At 34.0% G+C, this 15,052-nt stretch overlaps 1 pseudogene; it reads right to left on the bottom strand.

Annotated features, from left to right (window-relative positions):
- Positions 1-13,990: 13,990 nt before the first annotated feature.
- Positions 13,991-14,417, bottom strand: LOC138145313 (large ribosomal subunit protein eL30 pseudogene; annotated as a pseudogene).
- Positions 14,418-15,052: the final 635 nt, after the last annotated feature.

Genomic DNA, 15,052 nt, shown 5'->3' with positions numbered 1-15,052 from the left:
AAGTAAACTGGCTAAATGGAAAAAGAAGTACAAAAATCCAATAAAGGAATGAATATTTTAAAAAGTAGAACTGGCCAAATGGAATAGGAGGTACAAAGCTCATTGAATAAAATAATTCCATAAAAAATTAGAATTAGGCAAGTGAAAGGAATAACTTTATGAGACATCATGATATAATAAAACAAAATAAAAATAATGAAAAAATAAAAGAACACACGAAATATCATTTGAACTATCAACTGACATACAGAGTCAAGATGGTAGAGAGAAGCCAGAAAGTTGTCTGAGCTCTCCCTCAGTTTTCCTCAGAAATAATGTCAAATCAAGCCTCTAAATGGCTTCTGGAGCAAAAGAACCCACAAAAGGATGGAGTGAGATAATTTTTCTTCCAAGATAACTTAGAAGGACTTTAGGAAAGGTTTGTCTCACTTGGCTAAAAGGGGAGTGCAGTCCAGAGCAAATAGTGCCAGAGCCAAGTCCGGAGTCAAGCAGGAGGCTCTTAACTGCAGCACAGAGCAGCAACCAAGGCCCCTCGGTCCTGACTCAGTAGGCTCACAATGAGGACTCCATCCCCATAACAGAAAGCAAATTGTGAACCCTAGAACCCCAACCAAACAAGCATGAATAGGCTGGGCCACACCACTTCAGTGGGCAAGTTGCAAGTGTCTGAGGTCCTGGCATGGAAAGACAGTGACCAGGTCCTGGCCCTCAGGATAAGAAGCTTAAGGTTGTGCTCCCTGTGCCTCAGGAACATAGTTCAACTTTAAAATATAATGAAATAGGCTGAAAAATGAGTTTGAAACAGCAAAGAGCCCTGGACACAGAAAGCTAGTATGATGTCAGTGAAGATCAAAATACAAACTCAAGAGAACAACATGAAAATGCCTACATATGAAGGCTTGAAAGGGGAAAAGGAATTAGTCTCAAGCCCAAAATGTCCTCTTACAAGCACTCAAAAAAGATCTTAAAAATCAAGTTAAAGAAATACAAGAAAAATTGGGAAAAGAAGTTAGAGTTAGAAAATAAGGAAAATGATGGAAGAGTCAACATATTAGAAAAGGAAGCACAAAAAATGATTGAAGAAAACAACTTCATAAAAAATTAAATTGACCAAATGGGGAAGAAATCCATGGAAGAAAACAATTCTTTTAACAGTAGAATTACTCAAATGGAAAAGGAAGTACAAATGCTAACTGAAGAAAATAGTTCCTTAAAAATTAGAAATGGGCAAGTGGAAGCTAATTGTTCTATAAAACATCAAGAATCAGTCAAACAAAATCAAAGGAATGAAAAAATATAAGAAAATGTAAAATGCCTCATCAGAAAAAGAACTGACCTGGAAAACAGATCCAGGAGATATAATTTGAGAATTATTCAACCACCTGAAGGCCATGATAAAAAAAAAAAAAGCCTAGAGCATCCTTCAAGAAATTATCAAGGAAAACTTCCCTGATAATCTAGAAACAGAGGGAAAAATAATCTGAGAAAAACACTACCAATCACCTTCTAGGAGAGATCTCAAAATGAAAACTCCAACAAACATTGTAGTCAAATTTCAGAATTGTAAGGTCAAGGAGAAAAGCAGTCAGAAAGAAACAATTCAAATATTGAGGAGCCACAGTAGTGATTACACACAACTTAGCAGCTTCTAAATTAAAGGATCTGAGGACTTGGTATATAATATTCCGGGAGGTAAAATAGCTTGGATTACAACCAATAATCAAATACCTAGAAAAACTGAGCATAATCTTTCAGAAGAAAAGGTAGATATTCAATGAAATAAACTTTCAAACTTTTCTGATGAAAAGACCAGAGCTGAACAGAAAATTTGATTTTCAAATACAAGAATAAAGAGATGCATAAAAAGGTAAACAGGAAAGAAAAAAAAAACAATGTGCTATTCAATAAGATGTAAACTATTTTCCCTTCACAGAAAGATGATATTGGTACCTCTTGAGAAACATATTTGTATTATGGCAGTTAGAAGTAGAATACATAAACAAAGGTTATAGGTAGAAGTTGACTTTGATGTGATTATATAAAAAATAAGGGATAAAAAAATGATTGTACTGGGCAAAGAGGAAAGGAAGAGGCATAATAACGTAAATTACATCACATGAAGAGGCACAAAAGACCAATTCCTCGAGGGGTAGTCGAGATGGTAGAGTAGAAGCATGACCTAGGAGCGGCTCAGGCTTCCACCTTCCCCAATCAATGTAAAAAGGGGACTCTGAAAAAACTTTGGAGCAGCAGAACCCACAAAATGACACAGAGAAGTTAACCTCCTGCTGAGGACAGTCCAGCAGGCTGGCAGGAATTGGCCAGAGCAGCGCTCTGGGAGCCCCCAGAGCCGAGCCCAGTCCCCGTAAGGTGCCCCCATGAGCAAGAGAGAGGAATGTATAAATTGTTAGGAAATAGGATAAAGAGAATTACAGTAAGTAATCATAACTGTGGATGTGAATGGGATGAACTTTCCCATAAAACTAAAATGGGAAGCAAAGTGGATTAAAAACCAGAATCCCACAATGTTGTTTGCCAGAAATGCATTTAACACAGGGAAATACATAGTAAACTTAAAAGGCTAGGGCAGAATACATTATGCTTCAAATGAAGTAGAAAAAGCAGGGATAGCAATCTTGTTCTTAAAACAAAAGCAAAAATAGACCTAATTAAAAGAGATAAGGAAAGAAACTGCATCTTGATAAAAGGTACCATAGAAAATGAAGTCATATCAATACAAAATGTAAATGCACCAAGTGGTATAGCATCCATATCCTTAGAGGAGAACTAAAGTGAGTTACAGGAAGAAATAGACAGCAAAACTATGCTAGTGGGAAACTTCACCCTCTCCCTTTCAGAACTAGATAAATCTAACCATAAAATAAACAACAAAGAAATTAAGGAGGTGAATAGAATTTTAGAAAAGTTAGCTATGATAGACCTCTGAAGAAAATTGAATGGGAACAAAAAGGAATATACTTTTTTTTCTCAGCAGTACATGACACCTACACAAATATTGGCCATGTATTAGGGCATAAAATCCTCACAATCCAATGAAGAAAGGAAGAAATATTAAATGCATTCTTTTCAGGTCATGATGCAATAAAAATTACATGAAATGAATGACCAAGGAAAGATAAGCTAAAAACTAATTGGAAACTAAACAGTCTAATCCTAAAGAATGAGTGGGTCAAGCAACAAATCACAGAAACAATCAAAAATTTCATCCAAGAGAATGAAAATAATGAGACAGCATACCAAAACTTATGTGATACAGCCAAAGCAATTCTTAGGGGAAATTTTATATCTCTAAATGCTTACATGAATAAAATTCTCAAAGAGGAGATCAATGAATTGGGCATGCAACTAAAAAAAAGCTAGAAAAAGAACAAATTGAAAATCCTCAATTAAATATTATATTAGAAATTCTGAAAGCCAAAGGGGAGATCAATAAAATTGAAAGTAAGAAAATTTGTGAACTATTAAATAAAACTGAGCCAGTTTTATGAAAAAAAAAAACAATAAAATAGATAAACATTTGGTCAATTTAAAAAAAAAAAAACAAAGAAGAAAACCAAATCACCAGTATCAAAAATTAAAAGGGTGAATTCACCATGAATGAAGAGGAAATGAAAGTAATCTGAAACTATTTTGCTCAATTGTATGCTAACAAACGTGACAGCCTAATTGAAATGAATGAATATTTTCAAAAACCTAAATTACCTAGATTAACAAAAGAGGAAATAAAATACTTAAATCCATTTTGGAAAAAGAAATTGAACAAGTCATCAGTGAACTTCCTAAGAAAAAATCTCAGGGCCAAATGGATTTGCAAGTTAATTCTACCAATCATTCAAAAGTAAAAATAATTCTAATACTATATAAAACTGTTTGGGAAAATAGGCAAGAGAGAATCCCACCATATTCCTTTTATGAAACAATAATGGTGCTTCAAAATAAACCAGAAAGTGAAAACAGAGTATGAAAATTACAAACCAATTTTACTCATGAATATCAATGCAAAAATTTTAAATAAAATATTACCATAATTTATTACATCAATTTATCACCATGATAAAACACTTTGACCAGGTGAGATTTATACCAGGAATGCAGAGCTGGTTAAATTTTGGGAAAACTATGAGCATAATGGACCATATTAATAACAAAACTAACAGAAATCATACAATTATCTCAATAGATATGGGAAAAATTTTTTTCACAAAATGCAGCATCCATTCCTATTAAAAACACTAGAAAGCATAGGAATAAATGAAGTTTTCCTTAAAATGATAAGTAGTGTCTATCTAAAACTACCAGCAAGCATTATATGTAATGGGGATAAGCTAGAAGCATTCCCAATTAATCAAGGATGAAATGAGAATGTCTATTACCACCTCTATTATTCAATATTGTAATAGAAATGTTGTCCTTAGCAATAATAGAAGAAAAATAAATTAAAGGAGTTAGAATAGGCAAAATGGAAACAAAAGTATCGCTCTTTGCAGATAATATGATGGTATACTTAGAGAATCAACTAAAAAATTATTTGAAAACATTAGCAACTTTATCAAAGTTGCAGGATATAAAATGCAACCACATAAATTATCATCATTTCTATATATTACCAATAAAGCCCAGCAGCAAGAAAAAAAGGAGAAATTTCATTTAAAATAACTGTAAAAATATAAAGTATTTGGGAGTCTATGTGGCAAGACAAACCCAGAAACTATATGAAGACAATTACAAACCCCTTTTCATGAAAATTAAATAATATTTAAACAATTGGAAAAATATCAATTGCTCATGGGTAGGCCAAACTAATATAATAAAAAATGACAGTTTTATCTATCTTAATTTACTTATTCAGTTCCATACCAATTAAACTACCAAGAAATTATATTTTACAGCTAGTAAATACCTAACAATATTCATTTGGAAGAACAAAAGGTAAAGAATATCAAGGGAATTAATTTTTTAAATGCAAGGGAAAGTGACATAGCTGCTCATTTCAAATCATAGGCTTACAAACAAACGAAACCCTACCCCACCTCCAAACACTAATGCTACCTCTTACTAGTGGCAGGAAATCTTAAGGATGAAAATTTTTCAGGCTGGGATAGCAGCTCAGCAGCAGGCTGTGCTGCAACACAGCTCAGTCAGAAAGCATAGAAACTGAGGGAACTGGGGTAGGACACAAGTAGATAGCAAGACTGAGGGAAAAAGCATAATATCTGTCTAGGTCAGTTCTGATCCCCCAGAAGTCACTTGGGTCAGAAATTGCGGCCTGTGAAATATGAATTTCCCAGTGTAGGAAGATGCAAAAATAGTTTTGAGGTCTATTCCCCAGAGCAAAGGGGAAGGTTTTGGAAAGTATGACTAGGGAATATGAGGAGTAGGTAGATGGAAACCTAAATTACTAAAGATCTCAAGAGGAAGAAAACTTAATTAAAACCTACAGGCATAAGCAAATAAACCAATAGGAAAGAAAGCAATAACAGAAGGAAATATGTCTTCCAAACCAGTTAATGAGTTCAGACAACTATGTATAAATATTTTTAAATAAGGGAAAATAAAATAAAACCTGATGAGGCAGAAGACCTTGTAGATTCCTGAAAGGACAGAACTACAGCAATATATTCCTGAGTGGATTGAGAAAGAAATAAAATTTGTGAAGGCAAAGTCTCACAAAAGAGAGAATAATTGATTGGGAATGCAAATATGCTAAAGTGAAAGATTATTTGGCAGATCAATAAAAAGCAATAACATTAAAGAAAAGGTGTTCTCCATGCCAGAAAAACTGAAAAAAAAAATATCTTGAAGACAGAGTGGATAGGGACAACTTAAGTGTCATGTCTCCTAGAAGTTCATGATAAGTAAGAAAAACAAAAAACAAAACCAAAAAAAAAAGAAAACCTGAATACCATAATACAAGCATCAATACACAAAAAATCCAGAACTTCTAAACTTTGAAAACACAGTACCATTCAAAAGAATCTATAAATTGCTTCTAGCAAAAGGAGCAAAATAAAACAAAAAGGAAATAAAACTCTTATACCTTAAATACTTAGACACAAAGTGATTAAATTTTAAATTTTCAATGAAAAAATTCTGTAAGTAAACAGCAAGCACACCTAGAAATATAAAGGAAATTAGAATACTAAAATATTATTCTATTTCTACCAGAAACCAGAAGAGAGAAAGGAATGATGTGTTCCTTAAATGAAAGGAGCTCAAGATAAAAATCAAGGTAACTTACCCTGAAAACCAGAGTTTAATAATTATTAAATATATGGCCATTAAAAAAGGTATTAAAAATATTCTTAGAAATAAAACTATTCCTGAATAAATTATTTGATTTTTAAAAATTCCACATATTAGATGTTCAGAAAAGAAAATGACAAGAAAGAAACAAGAGAATTTATTTCTAAAGAGTAGGAGATAAAGTGAAAATCACAAAGAAAAACACCAACAAAACTGGTGAGAGGACTTAACTAATAGTAAAAAAGAGAAGAATTAAATAACTTAGTAAAAAGAATTAATATTTTAAATTAAATTTTAAAAATAGGAGAGGAAATATTTAAGGTGAGGGTAAGAGAGCTAGTGAGAATAGCATGCCTTGAAGTACTAAAATTGCTGAAGAGACATAGCAGTGGGGTTAGAGAGGAAATAGGGGAAAATGCTAATTTGGATAAAAATATTATAGACAGATAAAAAGAAATATGAACCTCATCCTCATAACTTTAGTTCTGAATGGATTAAAAAATCCAATTAAACAAACCAGAGTGACAGATTGGATCCACAATCTTTTGCTTACAATGAAAACATTTTAAAATTAAGGTCATATACAAAATAAAAATGTCAGGCTGTAAAAAAGTCAATATTCATCATGTGAAACCAAAAAAGCTGGAGGAGTAATCATGCTATCAGTCAAAGTAAAAACAAACATTAACAAAATAAAAGGGATAAACAAGGAAAGTACATTTTATTGACAGGAACCATAAACAAACCAATACATATTCTTAATTTCTATGCTTCAAATGTCATAGCACATAAATACCAAAGGAATGATTAACTTAGGTACAGGAAGATGCATAAAGTAATATGATAGTGGCAGGGTAAGGATAGGATTCCTGAAATTCTAAGTGGTACTGCTTATGAATATATGTATTCCTCTTACCACACTGAGATTTTAAAAAATGGCCATGTATTAGGGCACAATGTATTGCAAGCAAAGGTGAAAAGGAAAAGAATATTTCTTATGGGAATGGGAATTTAAGATCTTCCCTGCCCCAGGCCCTTTGATAGGCTTAAGCGTACCTGGAGCCAGTGGTGGGAGGCTTGGTTTTCAGGAATGCCCATACCTTGGTCCTCTGTGATTGGGCAGGGGTCAAGAGGGTTGTGACATTCTCTGAGGTAGGGGAAGGCTATATACACCTTGATGCAATACTTTGCTTTGGGGCTTGCTTTGAGAAGTGTTGTGTGATTTGACTAGATGCAACTCTGGGCAGCCATTGAGGCCCCTGGCTTTGAAAACCCAGATGTTGATGCTTCCCTCTCTGGTAACTGACTAGGTATGGATGTAATGGTGAGATGGTTGGAAGCCTGTCTGCTGATTTGTTTCTCTGTATGTATTTTTTGTCAGCTTATAACCTCCATATTCTCTGAAGTTTGGGGTGCTGACCTTTTCCCCCTGAACTAGTTAAATGATATATGTTTGATTAAAGCAAGATTGTTAACCCATATTTTGAGTTGCTTTCCTTTAGAAAAGTAGATCTAAGAACCTGTGTTGGCAGCCATCCTGGGGATGCTTGGGTGCCTGTTACTACAATATTATAAATGCATCCTTTAGAGACCATAATGCAATAAAGATAGTATTCAATTATGGGAGTACATAGAAAAGAAAAATATCTTAAAAAGTAAATTCTAAATACTGAGAGACTCATAGAGCAAATCAAAGAAATAAAGAACAACTATGTAAAAGAAAAATAATAATAAAACCACATAGCAAAATTTCTGGCATGCAGCTTAAAGCAGTGCTTATGGGGGAAAATATAGACCTACAAAAATATATCAACTAAATTGAAAATGGGATTAATTAACTGAATAGACATTTCAAATTAGGAAATTAATATAAACATTTAAAATAATCACTGAGGAGGTGATATGAAAAATAGAGAAATAAATTAACTGGAACCCCCAAATCTATTGAAATTAAAAATAATCAATAAAATAAAATTTGCTTCTTTGATATTATTAAAATTGATACTTTTTAATCTATCTACTTAAATATAAGAAAAGTAAATCCACAAAATAGCTAAACAAGTATGAGAAAGTACAACAAAAATCAAAAGAAATAAAGTCATTAGCTGACCCTATTATGTAGTTATAGGCTAACAAAAATGAAAAGATAAAGGGAATACAACAAAAACATAAAATACACAAACTAACAGAAGATCCAATTTTTAAAAACTCATAAATAATCCAGTCTAGAAAAGGCAATAGAATCTGCAAGGAAGGAAATAATAAATTGGGAAGTAGGCACTCATGGTTAAAGGAATTCACAGGAGACTTCTGTCAAACTTTTAAAGGAGACTTAGCATCAAAATTATACAAAGCCTCAAAAATTGAGACTATAATCATCCTTTCACAATTTTTATTTGCAATAAATATGAGCCTAATACCTAAAACAAAGAAGTAGAAATCATGGAAGCCTAATTACAGACCCAAATCCTTCATGCATATCATTTTAGAAATTTAAATAAATCCTTTCAAACAGAATAGAGTGACTCACTCCTGAAATCTTTCATCATAACCAAGTTGGATTTATATTAGTAATAAAAAAGCAATTCAGTATTAGTAAAACAATCAAAATTATTAATCACATTTATAAAAATCCCAAACAACAAGGTTATCTAACAGATATGAAAAAATCCATTGACAAAGTACCCCTTTGTTGTTTTTACGAAAGGCCCCCCAAGAGTGTAGGAAGAGAAAACCTTTAAGAATTTTTCATTAAAAGTATCTAAAACCTATCCCTAATAAATATTGATGAAAAAATGTTTAAGTAAAATACTAGCTATATATCACAAAGATCATACACTGTGAGCAAGGAGATTTATACCAGGAATGTATGACTAGCTCAAAATTCTAGGGGAAACCCATCACCCTAATTGACCATATCAATAACAAAACCAACAGAAATGTTTATGGTTATCTCATACATGCAGAAAAAAAAAAATTTGACTAACTACAACACCAATTCCTATTAAAAACACTACCATATGAAAAAATGGAGATTTCATTAAAATAAGTAGTATTTATCTAAAACCATGCTCAAGCATTGTCTGTAATACAGATAGACTAGAAGTCTTCCTAATAAGATCTGGGGTTAAACAAAGATGCCCACTATCACTAGTATTACTTAATATTATACTAAAAATGCTAGCCATAGCAGTAAGAGAAAAAACAATGAAGACATTAGAATAGGCAATGAGGACATAAAACCATCACTCTTTGCTCATGATGCGATAGCATAGAAAAATCAATTAAAATTTTCTTGAAATGATTAACAACTTTAGCAAAGATGCAGCATATAAAATAAAACCACATAAATCATGATCATCTCTATATATTACCAACAAAGTATAGCAGGAAGAGATAGAAAGAGAAATTGTATTTAAATAACCATAGTTAACATAAAATTCTTGGGAGTCTACCTGCCAAGACAAACCCAGTAATTATGTGAATATAATTACAAAACACTTTTCTTTTTTTTATCTTTTTTGAGGTTATTGGAGTTAATTGACTTGCCTAGCTAGTAAAGCACAGAGCTAGTAATACCAAGTGTCTTGTCTGAGACTGATTTTGAACTCAGTCCTCCTGATTCCAGGGCTGGTTCTCTATCTACTGCATCACTTAGCTGATGCACAAAACACTTTTCATGCAAATCAAGTCAGATCTGAACAATTGGAAGAATCTTAATTACTCATGGGTAGACCAAGCCAAGATGATAAAAATTATAATTCTACCAAAATTAATTAAATTATTCAGTGTTATATCTACCAAACTACAAAAACATTTTATAGAACTAGAAAAAATAATAACTAAATTCATTTAGAAGAACAAAAGGTCAAGAATATTAAAGGAGCTAGTAAAAAACATCACATAAAGGAAGGAGACTTAGCCATACCAAACCTTAACCTATATTATAAAGTGGTAATCATCAATACAATCTGGTACTGACTAAAACCTAGAGTGGTGGATCAGTGGAATAGATAAGTTATATGAGACAGCAGTAAATGGCTATAATAATCAACTTTATGATAAACCCAAAGATTCAAGCTTTTGGGACAAGAACTATTTGACAAAAACTTATGGGACAGAGAAAAAACTGATGTTGTCTGAATAGATTAAAACAGTTGTTGTTGTTGTTGATTTTATTTTTGCTTTCTTCATTTTTCTTGAAGTTTTTTTAATGGTCTTTTACAACATAACTATTATGGAAATGGTTTGCATTTCCTATACATGTATAACCTATATCAAGTTGCCTTATCATTTGGGGGATAGGGAGGGAAGAAGATAGACACTTTGGAGCTCAAAGTTTTAAAAATGAATGTTAAAAACTTTTATATGTTTACATAAAACAAAATACTAAGTTAAAAAAAACTGCTGGGGAAACTATGAAAAAGTTTGGCAGAAATGAGGTATAGACCAGCACCTTACATTGTGTACCAAGATAAGATCAAAATGGGTACATGATTTAGACATAAAGGGTGATACCATAAGCAAATTAGGAATAGTTTACCTGTCAGATGTAAGGGAAGAATTTATGATCAAATAAAAGATAGAGAACATTGTGAGAAGTAAATGGGCAGTTTTGATTATAATAAATTTAAAAGTTTTGCATGAACTAAACCAATGCATACACTATTAAAAATGGGAAAACTTTCTGCATAGACAGAATTAGTGTACCTAGAATAAAAATGAGAGTAGTAATCAAATGGAAGAAAATATCTTTGTATCATATTCCTCTGACAAGGGTTTGGTATACAAGACACACAAAAAAATTAACACATCTATAACTACACCTCTATATCTCTTCATTGTTTATAAAGTTCTCTATGCTCATGAAAACTATTCCAGTATTGTAGATGTAAAAGGCAAAGGAGAACACAAAGACCTAAGTCAAATAACTCATTGTCCAATGCCCAACTTACTGATAAGGTATTTCTTTCTGGTTACTTAATTTGGTCATAAGGAAGTAGTAAGAAAGAATTATGAAATATTTTAATTATCCCCTACCAGTTCAGAACAACCATATTTTATTAATATGTTTATTTCCTGATATAAAATCAATGTTTTTTGCTTATCAGTGGAGGGATTGTATGCAACCTTTACTTCACCTAATTAATTCTCTAGTCAAATAAGCCTTCAATTGCTATTAATTCATTTATTAGTTGTGTCTGACTCTTCATGACCCCATTAGCAGTTTTCTTTTCAAAGATCCTGAAGTGATTTACTCTTTCTTTCTCCAACTCATTTTACATATTAGGAAATGGAGGCAAACAGAGCTAAATGACTTGCCCAAGGTTAGACAGTTAGTAATTATCTGAGGCCAGATTTGAATCCAGGAATGAATCTTCCTGACTCCAGGCATGGTGTTCTATCTACTTCACCACCTAATTTTCCAAACCAAACTTCATCTACAACCAAAAGGCAAAAGGAATGACTTCCCCTCCACCCCATACTCCCTCAGAGATCCTTTCTTTGTTTTCAATCTAGAGCTAGAAGGAACCTAAGATACCAACTAGGGCAACTTCCTCATTTTACAGCCCCAGGGATATTTAGGGATTTTCCTGAGGTCATACACATGGTTTGTTTCAGAAGTAAGATTTGAACCCCAATTCCTATGTTTCTAGAGCTAATTCTCTTTCCATTGTAATATACTGACTGAGCTACAAAATATTTCCAGATTGTTATACCACAGAAATAGATTTGGAAGAACTGGTTAAAGTCATCTAGTCTTACTTCATCATTTTATAAATAAGAACACAGAGGCTCATAGATGTTAAATCACTTGCCCTAGATAACAAGTGGCTGAGATGAGAGTTGAATCCAGGTTCTATCTCCAAATACTCTTCACCTTTCCATTTAACTTCACTTTTAAGGGGGGGAAAGATATCTTGGTCTTAAATAATGTAGAAGATTCTACTCCTGATACACAGGCAGTAATCTTGCTACACATAATTGTTAATTATGTTATGTTATCATAATTTTATAATAATATGGTCACTTTTTTTAAACATTTAGAATGCAAAATCTTACCTGCTGCTCTCCTTGTATTTCCACCCCTGCATTCCCTTTTGTGTGTCATTTTCCCTCATTAGATTGATTGTAAGCTCCTTCAGAGAAGAGAATGTCTCCATTCTTTCCCAGATATTCCCTAAAGGGGAAAACACTGACCACTATAAATGTAGACAGAGGAGCTGGATTGAAACCTGATCTCAGCCACTTGTTATCTAGGTGTAATAGTGAAGAAATTTGAAGTTCCTTTTGCATTGCTAAGCTGAGAGGTACTTAGCACCTAGTTCAAATTAAGCCTCTGTTAAAGAAACAGAAGGCATGAACTCCTGTTGCTGATATAATAGGAAGGGGCTAAAAAAGGAGGAGCAATGCTGTATATAGGGAAAAGCCCTAGAGAGGGAGAGTCAGAACTTCTTGGGATAAGCTTCATGTTGGCAGAAGTGCTGCTGCCAGGGAGGCTGAATAGGAAAGGCCCAGGCTAGAGAGAATGATTTTGATTTTGGGAACCTGGGTGAAGTGATTTTGATTCTGGGAACCAGCTGGAACTTTTTTGAGGGAGCTACCAGCTTCTCCTGGGAGCTGCCAAAGACTTCCAAGGACCAGCTGGAGCTTCCAAAGACTGAGGAAGCATGACAGTGATGCTAGTACTTTGAATGAACCTGTTTGTGGCTTTGTTAAGCCTTGACTTCCTGGGAACAGAGACTGTGAAGGATTTAAGGTAGACTGGATGCTGTGAGCTTCAGAGTGGTACAGGAACTGCATGGAGAGCTGGACAAGGAACTGGGAACTGTCTGCTATTGAATATAGGTGACAGTTTGGTGAATCCAGGTAGGAGCTGGGACCATAGAAGGGGATCCAGGGAATGTGAGAGCCTACCTCTGGTCAAGATGAAAAGACCTCTCCGGGAATACTGAGTAGTGACTGACCCTGATGTGAGGTTTTGCTTTGGAACTCACTTTGGGAAGAGCTGTGTGATTTGGCCAGATGAGACTCTGGGCAGCTATTGAGCACCCACCTTTGAAAGCCCAGATGTTGTTGAGCATCACATGAACATCACATGAAAATGACACACAAACACCCTCTTTGGTAACTCACTAGGTATGGATGTAGTGGTCAGACAGCTGGAAACCCTGTCTGCTGAATTGTGTAATTTATTTATGATTGTACTTTGTGATTGAATTAAGGACTCTGTGATTGACTAAATGCATGTACTCTCCAGGGGTGGAGTACTTTGACTTTTGTATTTTGTGTCCCTTAAGGAGGAAAGCCTCCTTCAGGATGATTGAATGATTGCGTTACTAAGTGATTGTTTGACTAAATGATTGTTCTTCATTCAAAACCATGTGACCACTGTGGTGAAAACTATGAGGCCATTTCTGTGATAAATCGTGAATGCTATATTTTGATTTTTTGTGATAAGTTGTAACATTGTGAATGTTGTACCTTGATTTACTGTGAATGTTTTGTTCTGATTTCTTATTAAATAGACTGTTCACTATACTATGTTATCAAAACCTTGAAAGCTGTTCACAGTAGCATTCTTTTGGAAAGCTGCTCATGCTTGGCTTTACACTAGAGCAAGTAGCTTAACATCTATGGTCCTCTGTGTCCATATCTAGAAAATGATGAGGTGAGACTAGATGACTTCTTTTTTTTTTTTTAAACAAGTTTTGGCCTGGTTTATTAAAGTATACTTTTATACAGTTTACTTTTCACTGGTCTGTTCTGGCATGCTTCTAATGATATCAGAATCACCTGAATCAATGATAGCCAGTGTACATACTCTGTAATACTTCCCACATACTGTACCCAATTCAATGTTATTGCCACTGTAGTGATGTATGCCAGTTTTGGCCAACATAGCTTAATATTCGATCTCTGATTTCCTCAAGGCTGGGCAGTTGTTGGCTAAGATGACCAATTTGGCTTTGCCTTGTCTGATCATTTTCAGGGTCTGTTTGTAGCCTAGCATGTATTTGCCACTTTTCATGACCAGCTGGAGCCTCGAGTTGATGGACTCCAGTGACTTTTTCATCTTCTTTGCAGCCACCATCTTCCTGCCTGCAGTGCAAGAGGACCCTCAGCCAGAGACCTGCCACAAACATGGCTGGGAAGCAAGAAAAAAAGTGACTAGATGACTTCTAAGGCTTCTTCCAGGTCTATTTCTGTGGCCCAACCATATGGAAATGTTTTTAGAGTACTTTCAATGTATTACACTGGAAAGAGCACTGGCTCTAGAAACACAGAAGTCTGAGTTCAGATCTTACATCTGAAACAAACCATGTATATGACCTCTAGAAAATTCTTCAATATCCTTGGAACTAAGTTCCCTTTTCTGTAAAATGAGGATGTTGCCCTACCTGATCTCTTATGTTCCTTCTGACTTTAGACCAATTAGAACTGGGTTCAAAGCCTGATTCTGCATGAACTAAACCAAAGCATATACTATTAAAGAAGGGAAAACCTTCTTCATAGCCAGAAGGCAGGGCAATTGGGGTTGTGACTTGCCCAAGGTCTTATAAGTCATAAGGACAACAGTGCATTGATAAATTGAGAGGGTAGAACTAGGTGACTTCTAAAGTTCTTTCTATATTTAAACCCAAAGACTAATAGGGGATGGGAAATCATCAGTCATTTTTTATCAATACTTTCATAAAATAGCTAAAATAAATAGACTCCAGGAATTTCTTTCAAAGGCTATTATCTTGTCTGAGAAATAATAATTATCATAAAAAATTTTAAAAAT

The sequence above is a fragment of the Petaurus breviceps genome, unplaced genomic scaffold, assembly GCF_028583685.1.
Source record: "Petaurus breviceps papuanus isolate PSGF00001 unplaced genomic scaffold, PetGlider_PUasm1.0 90734, whole genome shotgun sequence".
Lineage (NCBI taxonomy): Eukaryota > Metazoa > Chordata > Mammalia > Diprotodontia > Petauridae > Petaurus > Petaurus breviceps.
Note: the sequence above shows the minus strand (reverse complement) of the source record. Positions and strands in the feature narration are given on the sequence as shown.